Source organism: Salmo salar, chromosome ssa23 (genome assembly GCF_905237065.1).
Source record: "Salmo salar chromosome ssa23, Ssal_v3.1, whole genome shotgun sequence".
NCBI lineage: Eukaryota > Metazoa > Chordata > Actinopteri > Salmoniformes > Salmonidae > Salmo > Salmo salar.
In genome coordinates this window covers 47,940,979-47,960,270 of record NC_059464.1, presented here as the reverse complement: position 1 = coordinate 47,960,270, position 19,292 = coordinate 47,940,979, and the positions used below count along the sequence as shown (strand labels likewise).

The following is a 19,292-nucleotide window of genomic DNA, read 5'->3' as shown; positions in this document are numbered from 1 at the left end:
ATTTAGGTCTGCTACTGTTCAGTGATTAAGTATGATTTATGGTGATGGGAAATAAAAAATACAACACTAAACTTCATCTAGTAATAGTTTTCCTTTGTTATTTATTCCAAGGTGTGTCTTTAACTTGTAAATGGATTGTGTGGAGGTGAGCTAGTGGTGTGGGTGAATATTCCAGTTGTGTTTAGGCATCTTCATGTCTGACATCCCCCAGTTCTGTTCAGACCCATTGAACTGGGTCACATTCTAAATGGTGACTTGTATTGATAGTCCATACTGGACCTAACTGTGGTTAACCAGACTGGAGGGGTTCTGATCACATATTCCCTCATCTCCACAACTTTACCTGATGTTCTCTCTCTCTCTCTCTCTCTCTCAGATAGCAGACAACCTCAATATGGTTTAATTCCTGTAGTTATCAGAACACATGGGATGTGTCCCATTTATCTCCTTTCTCTCTAAGTGTGAACTTGTCCACTTCCCTATCATGGATTTAAAAGGAAATGACTGGTATATGTAAACTCCCTCTACCCCATGTCAACACCAATCCAATGCTTTTACATTTGTGAGGAGTAGAGAAGGAAAGCTACACTTCAGGAGGAAGGAGAGATTATTGGGACGCCCCCATGGAGAGATGATAGAGGGATGTGAAAGAGGAGAGAGGTAATGGTTGTACTCCCCCATGGAGAGATGATAGAGGGATGTGAAAGAGGAGAGAGGTAATGGTTGTACTCCCCCATGGAGAGATGATAGAGGGATGTGAAAGAGGAGAGAGGTAATGGTTGTACTCCCCCATGGAGAGATGATAGAGGGATGTGAAAGAGGAGAGAGGTAATGGTTGTACTCCCCCATGGAGAGATGATAGAGGGATGTGAAAGAGGAGAGGGGTAATGGTTGGACTGGACTTTTTTATTCTCTCATTACTGACTTATTCTGTTTCAATAACATAATTACAATACACAAACTAATTACATTCAAGGAATTATTGTATTAAAGTAAATCTCCCTCCCTCCTATAAAAGTCATTGATGTATTGGATGAGATAGGACCCTGCCTTCACCTGGGGATATTTGTTGGACCCATCACAACAGGTGATGAGGACCTCATCCTTCAGCTGCACAAAGAAAGCCAGGGACTGCAGTGTGCTCCAGTCTCCAGCAGGGGGCAGTAAAACCCTATGGACCTGAAAGAGAAAGTGAGGAGGCAAAGGTGAATTTACATTGATGTTTCCATGGAGACCTGAGTCATATTCACTAGGCACCAAACTGAAGAAAATCAACTGAAACAGGGAGGGACTAACTGAGCAAGAAATGTTTTCGATGTTTGTACTTTTAGGACTTTTCTATTGATTCCATTTCAACAATCTCAATCAACCACTGCTTATTAAGTATTCAACATTATTTTAAATAGTAATTGAAAGCAGGTCTGTTTCCACATGCAATAAGCCTGTAACGTCTTGTACGATCTCAGGTAAAGGTGTTTCAAATGGAAGGGCAAGTCTCACCACTGAGAGGAAAACATCACTGGTCCACCTCTGCATCAGGTCAGCTATGTTGATCAGTACTGTCCCAGGGATGCTGGGAGCAGAGATGAACTCCCCTGACCTGGTACCACCTATGGAGTTGTCATTTTAATATCAGTTTAACCCCATTACTGCTATAACACACATCAACCATGTTAATAGAATGAAATGGATCCAGGTTCCATTTATTCTACAATAGATTTCATCACAGGTCACTTGGTAAGTTTGTTAATATCTCCAAAGTGGTCTGAAATCAAGATGAGTGCAGGTCTGAATCCCAAACTAATGGTGGGAAATGTCTCCATCTAATAAGATGGTATTTCGAGGTATGGAGAAAATCTAGTTTGGACAAACTTTACTATTGGGGTGAACAAATTATATTAACATACATGCAGTGCATTCAGAAAGTATTCAGACCCCTTCCCTTTTTCCACATTTTGTTACGTTACAGCCTTATTCTAAAATGGATTAAATAAATCATTTTCCTCATCAATCTACACACAATCTACACACAATACCCCATAATGACAAAGTAAAAACAGGTTTTTGGAATTTTTTGCAAATGTATGAAACTAAAAAACATGAATACCTTCTTTTCAGACCCTTTGCTATGAGACTTGAATTTGAGCTCAGGTGCATCCTGTTCCCATTGACAATCCTTGACAACTTGATTTGAGTCCACCTTTGGTAAATTCAATTGATTGGACATGATTTTGTAACGGCTGTCGTAGAGAGGGGACCAAAGCGCAGCGTGTTGATTGCTCATGATGAATATTTATTTGAACTCAGAACACTAAAGAAAAATAAACAAAGAGAAAACGAAAGCGCACAGTTCTGTCAGGTACAGAAAACTAAACAGAAAACAACTACCCACAAACACAGGTGTCAGGAATCCCGCTTCCTGAGTCTGTTTCTGCCTGAGCTGACTGTTTTTTGTTTGGAGTCTAAGGTTCCTGAACGCACCCTGTCTGGTTGCTAGGCAACGAAGTTAGGCGGGAGATCTAGTGATTACCCGCACCTGCATCTCATCAACCTTCTGCACACCTGGTCCTGATCATCACCTCTTCTTAAGCCCTGAGCTGACATCCATTCCCTGCCGGATCGTTAGCAACGAACATCATTCTCCCGGAACATTCAACTCCCTTGCCTGGCCGTCGGTGGATACAGTGACTTCATTGGATCAACCCATTTACTCTCATCAACTCACCTCCGCTGCCACTCCGTCTCCTGGATCACTCAAATTACACATCAAGACTACCAATAAATACTCACCTTCATTTTACCCACCTTGTCCTGGTCTGCTTCTGGGTTCTGTCTTAGAGAATCGTGACAACAGGTGGGAAAAGGCTGCAACGATAGACAGCTGCCTCTGATTTGAAACCATACCTGGCCAAAACATAGAAATAAAATGACATAGAATGCCCACCCCTGTCACGTCCTGGCCAGTAAAGGGGTTATGTCGTTCATGGTGTGTTTGTGAATGTGTTCATGTAGAGGGGGTATTTGGTTTATATGGTTCGGGGTGGTTGTGTATGTAGAGGGGTATTTAATATGTTAGTCCAGGGTTTTGGTTATTGTTCTATGTTAGTTAATTTCTATGTTCAGTCTAGTCGTTTGTTTTCTATGTTTAGCTAATTGGTGTTGGGGCCTTCAGTTGGAGGCAGCTGTCTTTCGTTGCCTCTGATTGAAGGTCCTATAAATAGGTAAGTGTTTGTCAGGGTATGTTGTGGGAGATTGTTTTTGCACTGCTCTGTATAGCCTGCAAGACTGTTTAGCGGTGTGTGGTTTTTCCTTGTTTTTGTGTTCATTTCAATTAAAAGTAAATATGAGCACTCAACCCGCTGCGTATTGGTCCGATACTGATTTCTCCTTTTCAGAAGACGAAGCTTATGACAACCCCACACCCTGACCTAAACAAAATAGAGAAATAAACCGTCTCTCTAGGTCAGGGCGTGACAGATTTGGAAAGGAACACACCTGTCTATATCAGGTCCCACAGTTGACAGTGCATGTCAGAGCTTGAGAGGATCTGCAGAGAGGAATGGGAGAAACTTCCAAATACAGGTGTGCCAAGCTTGTAGCGTCATACCCAGGAAGCCTCGAGGCTGTAATCACTGCAAAAGGTGATTCAACAAAGTACTGAGTAAAGAGTCTGAATACTTATGTAAATGTGATGTTTCAGTATTTAACATTTTTGCAAACATTTCTAAAAATCTGTTTTTGCTTTGTCTTTTTGGGGGGTATTGTGTGCAGATTGATGAGGTAAAAAAACAATTTAATAAATTTTAGAATAAGTCTGTAATGTAACAACATGTGGAAAAAGTCAAAGGAGCTGAATACTTTTAGAATGGTCTGTAGTCCAGTAAAGATGTACGTAACAAGTCACATAATAAGTTACATGAACTCACTCTGTGAGCAATAATATAACTAGAGACAAAGTCTTTCCTGCCAGGAGACATAGCAAGAAAAACTCCTGGTCCCTAATAGAAGCTGAAGAGGATTCAGTGGTGTCACTCTGGTCTTCTAGAACCAAGAGGGGGACCTGCAGTGATTGTGTATTTGTAACATTCTGACACTGTGTTTCAATAGTGCTTTGATGAAGAAGCTCCAAAACTCTTTAACATTTAATATTGTTGAAGGGAATAAGCTGTTATCCTGAACTTTCTTTAACAACTGGACAATTCCACAGTAACGGAGTGACACTGAGACTGAGATTTACACTTTAAAATGTCAAACAGAATGAGGGTTTGTGCTCTTTGTGATGTCATTCTGTTACCAAACTTTGCATCTGCACTGTTCTTCAAGTAAATGTGTTTAATTGTTTAATTATTTCGTTTTTTATTAAAAGTTGTCGTTGTGCATAGAGTTGTACGTTTTTTTTAACACTGAAAGCAACAACAACCACCGCAGAGAAGTTGGCTGCATAGACCGACAGACAGACAGACAGACAGACAGACAGACAGACAGGTTGCTTACTATGACTGGATGAAGGGATGCAGTGTTGAAGGCTTCCTTTAGGTCTCCTGGTCTCTTGGGATTTAAACTGTGAATACAGAGAGATAGTCCTAACCATTCAATCAATGTTCACAACAAACAGTCATCATTAACACTATACTGAGTGGAGACTATGGATATAATATATTATAATTTAATACAATATAATATAATGACTAGAATAGAATAACCTGTTATGGCTAGGGGGCAGTATTTTCACGGCTGGATAAAAAACGTACCCGATTTAATCTGGTTACTACTCCTGCCCAGTAACTAGAATATGCATATAATTATTGGCTTTGGATATAAAACACTCCAAAGTTTCTAAAACTGTTTGAATGGTGTCTGTGAGTATAACAGAACTCAAATGGCAGGTCAAAACCTGAGAGATTCCTTTACAGGAAGTGGCCTGTCTGACCATTTCTTGAACCTCTTTGCCATCTCTATCTTTTACAAAGGATCTCTGCTCTAACGTGACACTTCCTACGTCTTCCATGGGCGCTCAGAGCCCGGGAAAAACCTGAATGTCGTCATCCCAGCCCCAGGCTGAAACACATTATCGCCTTTCTCAAGTGGCCGATCAAGGGAATGTGAGCTTAGGCGCGTGCCCTAGCCGCCCCCGTCTTTGTGATTTTTCCTCTTTGTATCTCTTCTTAGTCATACAGATCCCCCCACATCTTATAGGTGGACGGGGTTATGAACATATCCTATACATTATTTCTGAAACCAGATTAAATGAAACTGTCTTTCAGCAGGAAAAGTTTCTCTAATAATCCTAACCATGGCTGGGTGTCTTCAGAGACTGAGAGGTATAGAGACACACTGTCAAGGTGGCAGGTATCCTAGTGGTTTGATGACTGAGAGGTATAGAGACACACTGTCAAGGTGACAGGTATCCTAGTGGTTTAGAGACTGAGAGGTATAGAGACACACTGTCAAGTCCAAACATCTGGCTGTGATTTCATGTCAACACCCTAATCCTCTTACATATAGACGTTCCGCTAGCGGAACACCTGCTCCAATATCCAATGATAGGCGTGGCGCGAATTACAAATTCCTCAAAAATACAAAAACTTCAATTTTTCAAACATATGACTATTTCACAGCATTTTAAAGACAAGACTCTCCTATATCTAACCACACTGTCCGATTTCAAAAAGGCTTTACAGCGAAAGCAAGACATTAGATTATGTCAGCAGAGTACCAAGCCAGAAATAATCAGACACCCATTTTTCAAGCTAGCATATAATGTCACAAAAACCCAGAAGACAGCTAAATGCAGCACTAACCTTTGATGATCTTCATCAGATGACACACCTAGGACATTATGTTATACAATACATGCATGTTTTGTTCAATCAAGTTCATATTTATATAAAAAACAGCTTTTTACATTAGCATGTGACGTTCAGAACTAGCATACCCCCGCAAACTTCCGGGAACTTGCTAACAATTTACTAAATTACTCACGATAAACGTTCACAAAAAGAATAACAATTATTTTAAGAATTATAGATACAGAACTCCTCTATGCACTCGATATGTCCGATTTTAAAATAGCTTTTTGGTGAAAGCACATTTTGCAATATTCTAAGTACATAGCCCAGGCATCACGGGCTAGCTATTTAGACACCCGGCAAGTTTAGCACTCACCAATATCAGATTTACTATTATAAAAGTTTGATTACCTTTTGTTGTCTTCGTCAGAATGCACTCCCAGGACTGCTACTTCAATAACAAATGTTGGTTTGGTCCAAAATAATCCATCGTTATATCCGAATAGCGGCGTTTTGTTCGTGCGTCCCAGACACTATCCGAATGGTAAAGAAGGGTCATGCGCATGGCGCCATTCGTGACAAAAAAAATCTAAATATTCCATTATCGTACTTCGAAGCATGTCAACCGCTGTTTAAAATCCATTTTTATGCCATTTTTCTCGTAAAAAAGCGATAATATTCCGACCGGGAATGTCCATTTAGCTAAACAGAGGAAAGAAAACAAAGCTTTCGGTCGACGCGGGCACGAGCCTGAGTCTCACAGTACTGTAACCAGCCACTACCCAAACGCGCTACTTTTTTTCAGCCAGAGCCTGCAAAGCCACGATTCAGCTTTTTGCCGCCTTCTGAGAACCTATGGCAGCCGTAGGAAGTGTCACGGGACAGCTAAGATCCTCACTCTTCAATAAACAGAGACAAGAAGAACGACACCTTGTCAGACAGGCCACTTCCTGCATGAAATCTTCTCAGGTTTTTGCCTGCCATATGAGTTCTGTTATACTCACAGACACCATTCAAACAGTTTTAGAAACTTTAGGGTGTTTTCTATCCAAAGCCAATAATTAAATGCATATTCTAGTTACTGGGCAGGAGTAGTAACCAGATTAAATCGGTTACGTTTTTTATCCAGCCGTGAAAATACTGCCCCCTAGCCATAACAGGTTAACATGGAGCTCTCTCTCTCTCAATTCAATTCAAAGATCTTTATTGGCGTGGGAAACATATGTTTACAATGCCAAAGCAGGTGGAATAAATACTAAACAAAAGTGAAATAAAGTCTCAGATATTAACAGTAAACTTTTTACTCACAAAATGTTCAAAGGAATAGACATTTCAAATGTTATAATTCAAGTGCATACAGAGAGAGCCGTGCACAGACTGAGTTATGGAGGTGAAATGGAAATGAATGAGGGAGAGTTAAGTGAGGTAGAAGGTGTGGAGAAGAGCTCAGAACCAGAGCCTGGCATCAATGGACATGATAAAGAAGAACCTGGTGCAGAAGGAGTTACATGTTAGTAGAAATTGGATCCATACCTTTTGGCAGATCCATTTGTGGTTTCAGGGTGGGAGGGAAAGGAGTTGGGTGCAGTTGAATCAGTGAGTCACTGTCTGTCCTTTTGAGTCTTTACCCAACAAAGTCATGTTAGGATATATCAGTTATCCTGTTAGTCTTTGTGCTGAATCCACTGAGCTGTTTCAGGTGCAATGTTTATGGTCACGTTGCAGCTGTTTGCAGGAGGGTGATTCCAAGATGTGGGAAGTGTGCAGGAGGTCATGGGTTAGAGGACTGTGTAGTTTCAGTGGATAAGGTTGTGTGTGTCAACTGTAGGGGTGGCCATGTTGCTGGGGATCAGAAGTGTCCGGTGAGAGAGAGGCAGGTTGAGGTGGCTAGAGTCAGAGTAGTGCAGAAGGTGGCGTATGCTGAGGCATTGTAGAAAGTAGAGGAGGATGGGTCAAGGGTGAGGAATCCTGAGAGGATCCCTGTGAGTAGTAGATCTGTGCCAGCACAGAGGGATAGGCCAACGAGGGATGTTCAGTTGAATTCAGAAGTGTACATACACTTAGGTTGGAGTCATTAAAGTCATTAAAACTCATTTTCAACCACTCCTCAAATTTCTTGTTAACAAACTATAGTTTTGGCAAGTCGGTTAGGGCATCTACTTCGTGCATGACACAAGTAATTTTTCCAACAATTGTTTACAGACAGATTATTTCACTTATAATTCCAGTGGATCAAAAGTTTGGGTCTTCCAAATGGACAATGACCCCAAGCATACTTCCAAAGTTGTGGCAAAATGGCTTAAGGAAAACAAAGTCAAGGTATTGGATTGGCCATCACAAAGCCCTGACCTCCATCCTATAGAAATGTGTGGGCAGAACTGAAAAAGCATATTTTCTAACAGGTCTACTTTCTTCACTGCCTCAGCATACGCCACCTTCTGCACTACTCTGACTCTAGCCACCTCAACCTGCCTCTCTCTCACCAGACACTTCTGATCCCCAGCAACATGGACACCCCTACAGTTGACACACACAACCTTATCCACTGAAACTACACAGTCCTCTATCCCATGACCTCCTGCACACTTCCCAAATCTTGGAATCACCCTCCTGCAACTATTGGAGGTATTCATGTTATTCTGGAGAAATGAGAGAATGGGTGTAGTAGTGAGATTCTGCTGGGTCCCAGCACATTCAGGTGTGGAAGGGAATGAAATTGTAGACCAGTTAGCTAAAAGAGCTTTGAAACAAGATATAATATATATTAATGTTCCACTGGGTAGAGGTGAGGACAAATGTAAAATCCGAGACATTTTGATAGATGTGTTGCAGAAGAGATGGGACTGTGAGCACAAGGGACGGCATTTATATGTCCTCTAAAGGTCGTGGACCAAGTTTCAAAGGTCAGATTAGGAAGGAAGAGGTGGTGTTTGCTCGATTGTTCTTACGACATTGTACATTGAACTGGTCCTTACATCTGGTTGGCAGCATGTGAATGGTTTGTGTCTGGAGGGTATTGTCAATGAAACGGTGGAGCATGTGTTGTTATATTGTTGTAAGGATGTTGAAGAGAGGGAAAGATTGAAGTGTAGGGTCATTGAGGTTGGATGGGGCTGGGGGGTTTGGAAGGGATTTGGGGGATGGGGGAGGGTCTATTAGAAGTTAGTAGGACTCTTTTTTATTTTCTCAGAAGTACTGAGTTAGGTAGGAGGATTTAGAAATGGTGTAAACCGTGATTGAACACACTCCAGCACAGTAGGTGGCGCCGTGCACCTTTAACGTTGGTTTGCGGACCACCATTATATCATAGAAGAAGAAGGTGTTGTGTGAGGGTTTTGTGGTTCCTGAGGAGGGCTACTATTCTTTTTGCGTATTTTCCAAATGTATTTTGTAGTTGTTAAGGGTTTATTTCTTAGTTTCCACTGTTTATCGGTTAGAGTTGAGGGGGGAGTCGGGTAGTTTGTTTCGGAGGTGTGATGTCCTCAACCGAGTGGAGAAGAAACGCTGTCTCTTCAGGTGCGTTCTGGAGAATGGTGTGGAGGAATTATTGATCATGGTCGGTGAACAGGTGGGAGAGGAACATATACACTCTGTATCCAGAATGAACAAGGCGGTGGTTGTGGTAATGTAAAAGGTGAGTCTTGTTGCCCGGCTAGTTACCAGTATGATTTATGTGAGGGGTGTGTTGGTGCTGATTTCGACAAGAGTAGTGGTGTCTAATCTGCCTCCGTTTATTACCACCGAACAGATCCGTAAAGAGTTGGTTCGTTTTGGTCAATTTCCAAGTGGTTTTCTGAACTAAATTCAAGGTTAAACAGGGGAGGGGTGGTACACAGGGTTTGTTAGCACAGATAGTGTGGACATTTTTTACAAATATTTTCTGATGAAACTATCCGCCAAGGAGCCCAGTGATAACATTTGTTATTTTTTAAATAAAACCTATGTAAGCATTTGCTTTTTATTAGTTATTTTATTATATTTATTATTGCAAGGCAGAACACTTGATAAACAAGACTCATTTGTTTTATATGTTAAATGGTGTTTGAACTGGGTGACATAGTATCCTCTATGTGAAAGTCCAGCAATTGGCGTGGGGCAGGTTTGAGACTGATCTCTCGAATTAAATACACTTTATTTCTCAGCTGCCTCACCAATGTCTTTAAGTGAATTAATAACTTTTAATTGGTAAATATTTCCAATAGATGGCAGCATAAGACCACGAAGCATCAGTTATAGGCTACAAGCAGCAATATGATTGATATAAAATAGCATGCAACAAAAGACTATGTCCCATGATTTTCTAAAATGGTCACTCATTACTTTACAGTTAGCTATATATCTCTTGTTAGTCCTGTGTTGCTTTTGGGAGATCAAAACAATATTAACTGTAGCAGGTATTGAACCCTGGTCAAAATACCAACAAACAGCCAAACGCTCTAACCACTAGACTACCTGCCGCCTGGCCAAACGCTCTAACCACTAGACTACCTGCCACCTCTACGCTCTAACCACTAGACTACCTGCCACCTCTACGCTCTAACCACTAGACTACCTGCTGCCCTTTCACAGAGGTCTAGTTTACGTTTACATGTGAGTCAATTAGCAGACACTCTTATCCAGAGCCACTAGGGTTAAGTGACTAAATCTGCCTAAAAAAGGCGATTTACAGATTTTTCACCTAGTCTGCTCGGGGTTTCGAACAAGCCACCTTTCAGTTACTGCCCAACGTTCTTAACCACAAGATTACAAACCACTAAATGTTAAACACCAAGTCAAATGGTAGTAGATAAATGGTAAGCTGGTTAAATAAAAGACTGCTGTCATAACTTTCAGACTGCCATTGTTTTGGGGAAATAGGGACATGTCTATTTCTCAAATTATCTGAAATAGATGTATTTATTTAATGGTTTGAAGTTCTACACCATTTTAATCAGGATAACCTATTATTTCTAATGATGTAAGTTTGAGCAGCTTAGTTATGGTATGTCTGTTTATTTCACTAAATATCTCACAATGTGTAAATTTAGATGTTTTCATGTCAGACACCATTTTAATCAGGAGAATCTCCTCTTTCTAATGACATAAGGTTGGGCAGCGTCCTCTGCTGTCATCGATCACTAGACCAGAAATAGTCAGAAGTTGTCCGTTTTTTCCTACTTCCTGGTAATGCAGACATAAACACACTTGGCACCATCGAGGTGCAGATGTTTACTTTCTACACCAGTTGTTATTTTTCAGTTTGGTCCTAAGAACAGGTTTTAGTGGTCAAATAAAAAGGTCGACATTTTTTGGTGCCATTTAGAGGAAATGGAATTCTAAGAATCATTCCAGTCAGAAGAGGCTCTGTGAAGGTTCGTTTCAATTCATTTGCTATGGCCTCGCTAGTGTTCCAGCTCAGACAACGTTCTTTGGCCGTTTTGACTGGTTCTATTGTCCAGCCTACTAGGACTCAGGGGACAGAGGCTGGGTCGAGCTCTGCTGCGGGGCAGGCTACTGGAGGGGGGACCAGGAGGGAGGAGAGTAGAGCAGGGCCAAGCGGTGTTCTGTACCTGCCTGTCCAGGAGGGGGGACAAGGCCTGGTGGACCTGAAGATTAGGGTGGCAGCGTTCTGACTCAATGCGGTGCAGAGGCTACTGTACCTACTGTCTCTCTGTGTCTCTCTCTCTCTCTCTCTGTCTCTCTCCCTCTCTCTCTCTCTCTCCCTCTCTCTGTCTCTCTCTCTCTGTGTCTCTCTCTCTCTCTCTCTCTGTCTCTGTCTCTCTATCTCTCTCTCTGTCTCTGTCTCTGTCTCTCTCTCTCTCGCTCTCTCGTAACAGCGCTCTGCGCAGGCAGCAGTGGAGGACAGTGATCAGATCTTTACTGAGCTGATCCTCTCCATTGAGAGAAGGAGCTCTGAGGTGAAGGAGCTGATCAGAGCCCAAGAGAAGGCTCAAGTGAGTCAAGCTGAAGGACTCCTGGAGCAACTGAAGCAGGAGATAGCTGAGCTGAGGAAGAGAAGCACTGAGCTGGGGCAGCTCTCACACACAGAGGATCACATCCATTTCCTCCAGGTAACTAAACTGCCTTGTTACATGTGATATGAAATTAACTTAATGTGAAACTTTTCATCTCAATCATTATGTTGTCATTTTTCTCTCCCTCTCTCTGTCCCTGTCCCTCTCTCTCACTGTCCGTCCCTCTCTCTCTCTGTCCGTCTGTCCGACCGTCCGTCCGTCTCTCTCTCTCTCTCTCTCTCTCTCTCTGTGTCTCTCTCTCTCTCTCTCCAGAGTTATCAGTCTCTCTCCAGTATCAGTGTATCTTCAGACTTACCCAGCATCGTTGTCAATCCTCTTCAGTATTTTGGAGATGTGAGTAAGACTGTGTCTGAACTGAGAGAGAAACTAGAAGACTTCCTTAAAGGAGAATGGACCAAGATCTCCACTACAGGTGTGTTGAAAACAATAAGAACATCAACTTTAGACCATTGAAAGTTCCCTACTAGTCATATACATGTGGAATATGGTATGATGATAACATTCCCTCTCTCTGTCAATGTGTTTGTGTGTCTGTAGTGAATATAGTGGATGTTGTACTGCCTCCAGAGCCCAAGACCAGAGAACAGTTGTTACAATGTGAGTATCTTTATTGTGAAGTAACTAACAGTCTCTTTTTACTGAAACTCCTAACAATCCCTCTAGAAATATATAGCAATAGTAGATCTAATCAAAGACTGGGTATCTATCTGACTCCTCATATTTCTCTGATTTGATCTCTGCTGTGCTCTAATCAAAGACAGGGTAGACACAGTATCTGACTTAACTTATTGTTCTGACTCCCCTCATTGGTCTCTGCTCTTCTCCCAGATTCCTGTCAGCTCACACTGGACCCAAACACAGCACAAACACGCCTCTCTCTGTCTGAAGGGAACAGAAAGGTGACCTATACAGCCCAAGTCCAACCATATCCTAACCATCCAGACAGATTCACCAACTACTGTCAGGTTCTGTATAGAGAGGGTCTGTCTGAACGCTGTTACTGGGAGGTGGAGTGGAGTAGGGAGTGGGTTGATACAGCATTCTCATATAAAGACATCAGCAGAACAGGGTCAGATGGTGGATTTGGAGACAATAACAAGTCCTGGAGATTATATTACTGTAGAGGTGGTTATTGTTTCATACATAATAATGTTGTGACTGGAGTATCAGGCCCTCAGTCCTCCAGAGTAGGAGTGTACCTGGATCACAAGGCAGGTACTCTGTCCTTCTACAGGGTCTCTGACACAATGACCCTCCTCCACAGAGTCCAGACCACATTCACTCAGTCCCTTTATCCTGGGTTTAGGCTCTATAATAGTAATGGCACTGCTGAGCTGGTTAAACTGTAGTAGGGTCCACAGATACTAGTCATGCTGGTGTAGTCTATAGCTGAGCTGGTTAAACTGTAGTAGGGTCCACATAGATACTAGTCATGCTGCTGTAATCTATAGCTGAGCTGGTTAAACTGTAGTAGGGTCCACATAGATACTAGTCATGCTGGTGTAGTCTATAGCTGAGCTGGTTAAACTGTAGTAGGGTCCACATAGATACTAGTCATGCTGGTGTAGTCTATAGCTGAGCTGGTTAAACTGTAGTAGGGTCCACATAGATACTAGTCATGCTGGTGTAGTCTATAGCTGAGCTGGTTAAACTGTAGTAGGGTCCACATAGATACTAGTCATGCTGGTGTATTCTATAGCTGAGCTGGTTAAACTGTAGTAGGGTCCACATAGATACTAGTCATGCTGGTGTAGTCTATAGCTGAGCTGGTTAAACTGTAGTAGGGTCCACATAGATACTAGTCATGCTGGTGTAGTCTATAGCTGAGCTGGTTAAACTGTAGTAGGGTCCACATAGATACTAGTCATGCTGGTGGTGATGGTCCCCAGATGTGATGATTCATTCTACTCTGTTTTATGTACAATGATTTAACTGATTTGATCTTCAGAAGATGTTATAAATTAAAATTCAATGTATTCATACTTTTGTAATTGCAATAGACATGGAACAGATAGTAACTAAACTATATGGACTGGTTTCCTGGACATGGATCAGATAGTAACTAAACTATATGGACTGGTTTCCTGGACATGGATCAGATAGTAACTAAACTATATGGACTGGTTTCCTGGACATGGAACAGATAGTAACTAAACTATATGGACTGGTTTCCTGGACATGGAACAGATAGTAACTAAACTATATGGACTGGTTTCCTGGACATGGAACAGATAGTAACTAAACTATATGGACTGGTTTCCTGGACATGGAACAGATAGTAACTAAACTATATGGACTGGTTTCCTGGACATGGAACAGATAGTAACTAAACTATATGGACTGGTTTCCTGGACATGGAACAGATAGTAACTAAACTATATGGACTGGTTTCCTGGACATGGAACAGATAGTAACTAAACTATATGGACTGGTTTCCTGGACATGGAACAGATAGTAACTAAACTATATGGACTGGTTTCCTGGACATGGATCAGATAGTAACTAAACTATATGGACTGGTTTCCTGGACATGGAACAGATAGTAACTAAACTATATGGACTGGTTTCCTGGACATGGAACAGATAGTAACTAAACTATATGGACTGGTTTCCTGGACATGGAACAGATAGTAACTAAACTATATGGACTGGTTTCCTGGACATGGATCAGATAGTAACTAAACTATATGGACTGGTTTCCTGGACATGGAACAGATAGTAACTAAACTATATGGACTGGTTTCCTGGACATGGAACAGATTAAGTGTGAAAAAAGTATGTTCAATGTAGATGTCCAGGAAACCGGCCCTAAATGTGTCATCTTTCATCCTCCAATACTGCTCAGTCCAGCAACATTAAACCTGTCCAGCAGGTGGTGCTATTGACCAAACAATAAAACCAGCAGATATCTTGACTTGCCACTCAGTATATCAGTAATGTTCAGAATAGTACTTTAATATCATTGGAGATTGATGGTCTTTTTAATCCACTATCCAGAGTCAGGAACAGATGAAGTTAGGTCTGCTACTGTTCAGTGATTAAATATGATTTATGGTGATGGGAAATAAAAAATACAACACTAAACTTCATCTAGTAATAGTTTTCCTTTGTTATTTATTCCAAGGTGTGTCTTTAACTTGTAAATGGATTGTGTGGAGGTGAGCTAGTGGTGTGGCTGAATATTCCAGTTGTGTTTAGGCATCTTCATGTCTGACATCCCCCAGTTCTGTTCAGACCCATTGAACTGGGTCACATTCTAAATGGTGACTTGTATTGATAGTCCATACTGGACCTAACTGTGGTTAACCAGACTGGAGGGGTTCTGATCACATATTCCCTCATCTCCACAACTTTACCTGATGTTCTCTCTCTCTGTGTGTGTGTGTGTGTGTGTGTGTGTGTGTGTGTGTGTGTGTGTAGAAAGCAGACAAACTCAATATGGTTTCATTCCTGTAGTTATCAGAACACATGGGGTGTGTCCCAATTATCTCTCCTTTCTAAGTGTGAACTTGTCCACCTCCCTTCATGGATTTAAAGGAAATGACTGGTATATGTAAACTCCCTCTACTCCATGTCAACACCAATCCAATGCTTTTACATTTGTGAGGAGTAGTGAAGGAAAGCTACACTTCAGGAGGAAGGAGAGATTATTGGGACGCCCCCATGGAGAGATGATAGAGGGATGTGAAAGAGGAGAGGGGTAATGGTTGTACTCCCCCATGGAGAGATGATAGAGGGATGTGAAAGAGGAGAGAGGTAATGGTTGTACTCCCCCATGGAGAGATGATAGAGGGATGTGAAAGAGGAGAGAGGTAATGGTTGTACTCCCCCATGGAGAGATGATAGAGGGATGTGAAAGAGGAGAGAGGTAATGGTTGTACTCCCCATGGAAAGATGATAGAGGGATGTGAAAGAGGAGAGAGGTAATGGTTGTACTCCCCCATGGAGAGATGATAGAGGGATGTGAAAGAGGAGAGGTAATGGTTGTACTCCCCCATGGAGAGATGATAGAGGGATGTGAAAGAGGAGAGAGGTAATGGTTGTACTCCCCCATGGAGAGATGATAGAGGGATGTGAAAGAGGAGAGAGGTAATGGTTGTACTCCCCCATGGAGAGATGATAGAGGGATGTGAAAGAGGAGAGAGGTAATGGTTGGACTGGACTTATTTATTCTCTCATTAATGACTTATTCTGTTTCAATAACATAATTACAATACACAAACTAATTACATTCAAGGAATGATGGATGAGATAGGACCCTGCCTTCACCTGGGGATATTTGTTGGACCCATCACAACAGGTGATGAGGACATCATCCTCCAGCTGCACAAAGAAAGCCAGGGACTGCAGTGTGCTCCAGTCTCCAGCAGGGGGCAGTAAAACCCCATGGACCTGAATGGGAAAGTGAGGAGTAAAAATCAAAGGTGAATTTACATTGACGTTTCCACAGAGACCTGAGTCATATTCACTAGGCACCAAACTGAAGAAAATCAACTGAAACAGGGAGGGACTAACTGAACTTAAGAAAATAAATGTTTTCGTTTTCTGTTGCTAAATGTTTTTCTCTAACGAATCCTTTAGTCCTCCAGGTGGGAGGGGTTTGTTTGTACTTTTAAGATGTTTCTATTGGTTCCATTCCAACCAACACAATCAACCACTGCTTATTAAGTATTCAACATTATTTTAAATAGTAATTGAATGCAGGTCTGTTTCCACACGCAATAAGCCTGTAACGTCTTGTACGATCTCAGGTAAAGGTGTTTCAAATGGAAGGGCAAGTCTCACCACTGAGAGGAAAACATCACTGGTCCACCTCTGCATCAGGTCAGCTATGTTGATCAGTACTGTCCCAGGGATGCTGGGAGCAGAGATGAACTCCCCTGACCTGGTACCACCTATGGAGTTGTCATTTTAATATCAGTTTAACCCCATTACTGCTATAACACACATAAACCATGTTAATGGAATGAAATGGATCCAGGTTCCATTTATTCTACAATAGATTTTATCACAGGTCACTTGGTAAGTTTGTTAATATCTCCAACGTGGTCTGAAATCAAGATGACTGCAGGTCTGAATCCCAAACTAATGGGGGGAAGTGGCTCCATCTAATAAGATGGTATTTAGAGGTATGAACCTTTGCTATTGGGGTGGACAATCTTTAACATGAAGTACTAGTCAAAAGTTTGGAAAACCCTTGAATGAGTAGGTGTTTTCGGAGAAACCACCGCGCGCCTTTGAATGAGGAAATATATTACTATTTCTCCTTCGCAGTTTAGAAACCACACGCTTGCTCCGTAAATCACGTGAGATCTATGCACATTTCTCTCAAACAATTTGACTAGTACTTTATGTTAAAGATTGTCCACCCCAATAGCAAAGGTTCATACCTCTAAATACCATCTTATTAGATGGAGCCACTTCCCCCCATTAGTTTGGGATTCAGACCTGCAGTCATCTTGATTTCAGACCACTTTGGAGATATTAACAAACTTACCAAGTGACCTGTGATGAAATCTATTGTAGAATAAATGGAACCTGGATCCATTTCATTCTATTAACATGGTTGATGTGTGTTATAGCAGTAATGGGGTTAAACTGATATTAAAATGACAACTCCATAGGTGGTACCAGGTCAGGGGAGTTCATCTCTGCTCCCAGCATCCCTGGGACAGTACTGATCAACATAGCTGACCTGATGCAGAGGTGGACCAGTGATGTTTTCCTCTCAGTGGTGAGACTTGCCCTTCCATTTGAAACACCTTTACCTGAGATCGTACAAGACGTTACAGGCTTATTGCATGTGGAAACAGACCTGCGTTCAATTACTATTTAAAATACTTAGTAATACTTAATAAGCAGTGGTTGATTGAGATTGTTGAAATGGAATCAATAGAAAAGTCCTAAAAGTACAAACATTGAAAACATTTCTTGCTCAGTTAGTCCCTCCCTGTTTCAGTTGATTTTCTTCAGTTTGGTGCCTAGTGAATATGACTCAGGTCTCTGTGGAAACATCAATGTAAATTCACCTTTGATTTTTACTCCTCACTTTCCCTTTCAGGTCCATAGGGTTTTACCGCCCCCTGCTGGAGACTGGAGCACACTGCAGTCCCTGGCTTTCTTTGTGCAGCTGGAGGATGATGTCCTCATCACCTGTTGTGATGGGTCCAACAAATATCCCCAGGTGAAGGCAGGGTCCTATCTCATCCAACACGTCAATGACTTTTATAGGAGGGAGGGAGCATTTCCAATGTTAAGCTATGGAATTAACTGTATATTTTATGGTGAATTTTAATACAGATTTACTTTAATACAATAATTCCTTGAATGTAATTAGTTTGTGTATTGTAATTATGTTATTGAAATAGAATAAGTCAGTAATGCGAGAATAAATAAGTCCAGTCCAACCATTACCTCTCTCCTCTTTCACATCCCTCTATCATCTCTCCATGGGGGAGTACAACCATTACCTCTCTCCTCTTTCACATCCCTCTATCATCTCTCCATGGGGGAGTACAACCATTACCTCTCTCCTCTTTCACATCCCTCTATCATCTCTCCATGGGGAGTACAACCATTACCTCTCTCCTCTTTCACATCCCTCTATCATCTCTCCATGGGGAGTACAACCATTACCTCTCTCCTCTTTCACATCCCTCTATCATCTCTCCATGGGGGAGTACAACCATTACCTCTCTCCTCTTTCACATCCCTCTATCATCTCTCCATGGGGGAGCACAACCATTACCTCTCTCCTCTTTCACATCCCTCTATCATCTCTCCATGGGGGAGTACAACCATTACCTCTCTCCTCTTTCACATCCCTCTATAATCTCTCCATGGGGGAGTACAACCATTACCTCTCTCCTCTTTCACATCCCTCTATCATCTCTCCATGGGGGCGTCCCAATAATCTCTCCTTCCTCCTGAAGTGTGGCTTTCCTTCACTACTCCTCACAACTGTAAAAGCATTGGATTGGTGTTGACATGGGGTAGAATGAGTTTACATATACCAGTCATTTCCTTTAAATACATGAAGGGAAGTGGACAAGTTCACACTTAGAGAGAAAGGAGATAATTGGGACACACCCCATGTGTTTTGATAACTACAGGAATGAAACCATATTGACCATATCTATCTGAGAGAGAGAGAGAGGCAGACAGAGAGGCAGAGAGAGAACATCAGGTAAAGTTGTGGAGATGAGGGAATATGTGATCAGAACCCCTCCAGTCTGGTTAACCACAGTTAGGTCCAGTATGGACTATCAATACAAGTCACCATTTAGAATGTGATTCAGTTCAATGGGTCAGAACAGAACTGGGGGATGTCAGACATGAAGATGCCTAAACACAACTGGAATATTCACCCACACCACTAGCTCACCTCCACACAATCCATTTACAAGTTAAAGACACACCTTGGAATAAATAACAAAGGAAAACTATTACTAGATGAAGTTTAGTGTTGTATTTTTTATTTCCCATCACC

General features: G+C 41.8%; 1 long non-coding RNA gene across 2 annotated transcripts; it reads right to left on the bottom strand.

The window, feature by feature from the left end:
* Nucleotides 1–891: 891 nt before the first annotated feature.
* LOC123729860 (uncharacterized) lies at nucleotides 892–2,195 on the bottom strand. Of its 2 annotated transcripts, XR_006761536.1 has the most exons (3): nucleotides 2,108–2,195; nucleotides 1,501–1,610; nucleotides 892–1,179 (listed from the first exon to the last, which is right to left on the bottom strand). It is a non-coding gene; the product is annotated as an uncharacterized lncRNA (long non-coding RNA). The 2 variants fall into 2 exon arrangements; XR_006761535.1 differs by lacking the exon at nucleotides 2,108–2,195 and having other exon boundaries at nucleotides 1,501–1,776.
* Between the last annotated feature and the right edge of the window lie 17,097 nt (nucleotides 2,196–19,292).